This window comes from Acyrthosiphon pisum, unplaced genomic scaffold (genome assembly GCF_005508785.2).
Source record: "Acyrthosiphon pisum isolate AL4f unplaced genomic scaffold, pea_aphid_22Mar2018_4r6ur Scaffold_20960;HRSCAF=22641, whole genome shotgun sequence".
Taxonomy (NCBI): Eukaryota; Metazoa; Arthropoda; class Insecta; order Hemiptera; family Aphididae; genus Acyrthosiphon; species Acyrthosiphon pisum.
In genome coordinates, this window is record NW_021770374.1 from 298,296 (window position 1) to 299,898 (window position 1,603).

The following is a 1,603-nucleotide window of genomic DNA, read 5'->3' on the forward strand; positions in this document are numbered from 1 at the left end:
AGCTAGTTCTGTTATAAAGTTAAAATTATTTACTTAATGCATTGATAACACGGTGATCTTTTGACACATGTTTTGTTATCAGTTATAATACGTGATAATACAAATATTTTTTTTCTGTATGATAAAATCGATTGATTATTATTTTTTTTTTTTTTAAATGTCCGTTGACTTCTATAATTTAATAATTCGTAAGTATACATTTTTTATTTATTACAAGTTTTATTTTATTAATTTATAATTAAAAAATTGTTTTTTTGTGGTGTATAGAAACAACGTAAAAATGCCACGAATTTATAAACCAGATCCTCGAAGCAAAAAGTATATGAAACCAAATCAAAATGATCTCAAAAATGCTATTATGGCAATTAAAAGTAAACAGGTAACATACCGGGAAGCTCAGGAAATATATGGCATACATTATTCTGTACTCTATATTGTAACCTATAGTATTTACCTACAGTAAAGAAACTGAGATAACTACCAAACTAATTAATTAAGTGTTGAATATTTAATAAATATTTTTAAAAATTTAATTATTTGTTTTTATTCACCTTACATGAGTTTAAATCGAAAAAGTTGATAAAAACCAATATATGTTTCTTTTCACCCCACTCGGCAGGTGAATAGAAACAAAGCACTTAAAAAAATATATAAAATCAATCTTTAAATATAAAATGTTATCAATGATACTATATTAAAGTACTCACAGAGACCCATATTTTAAAGTATTGCTCATTATTCTATGTTAAATATTTAAGATTCTACAAGCTTTAGAAGTTTAAAACTGTTTCTATTCACCCCATTTGACGGTATCAAAAAAAAAAATTGACCAAAATAGGTACCTAAATAATAAATTCCAAATTAATCATATCACAATATCCATTAGGTACTTATAACGCGTTATACATCAACAACAAACCGTGATACTATTATAGATATATAATAGTATACTTTAGAAGTTTCAAGTACCCGTTCTAGGATTTTTAATATGTAATTTCGTCCAAATTTGAACTTAAAATGACTATAAAAATAAACTGTGCTTATGTATTTTTTAGATTTTTTGGTAACAGGATTAACTACTTACGTGGAAACTTGTTTTAAATTTTCCATCCTTAGATATAAAAGTTGAACATTTTATAAATTTATAACTACAAAATAATTATTCAATTTTAAATTTGATAAATTTTGTCAAAATTCGGTCTTTAAACGCTTATAAAAATAAATTATGCCTATGTATTTTTAATATTTTTCAACTGCTATTGTAACAATATATCAGGAGCCTTGTATTAAATTTTTACATATTTTGGCCCAACAGATAAAACTTTATTGATATTAATAGAAAAAAAAAACTAAAAAAATTGAAAACTGACAATGTCCGTAAACAGCTCAAAAAGAGTCAAATTATTTTAAAAAAGGCATGGTGTATAGAAAAATCTGATATAAACATTCAGTTAAAATTTCACGTATCTACCTACGGTCATTTGTTTTAGAGTTACACCAAAAACCAACGAAAATCGATTTTGCGTTATACTTCCCGTTTTTGCTTAATTATTATTTTGTTTTTCACGGCGCTTATGAAAACTACTAGTTACTTTTGACCCCT

The 1,603-nt window shown here is 24.8% G+C and overlaps 1 long non-coding RNA gene across 1 annotated transcript; it reads left to right on the top strand.

Moving 5' to 3' along the window:
* The first annotated feature begins 142 nt into the window (after nt 1–142).
* Nucleotides 143–533, top strand: LOC107882800. Its single transcript, XR_001678924.2, has 2 exons — nt 143–188; nt 268–533. It is a non-coding gene; the product is annotated as an uncharacterized LOC107882800 (long non-coding RNA).
* The last annotated feature ends 1,070 nt before the right edge of the window (nt 534–1,603 follow it).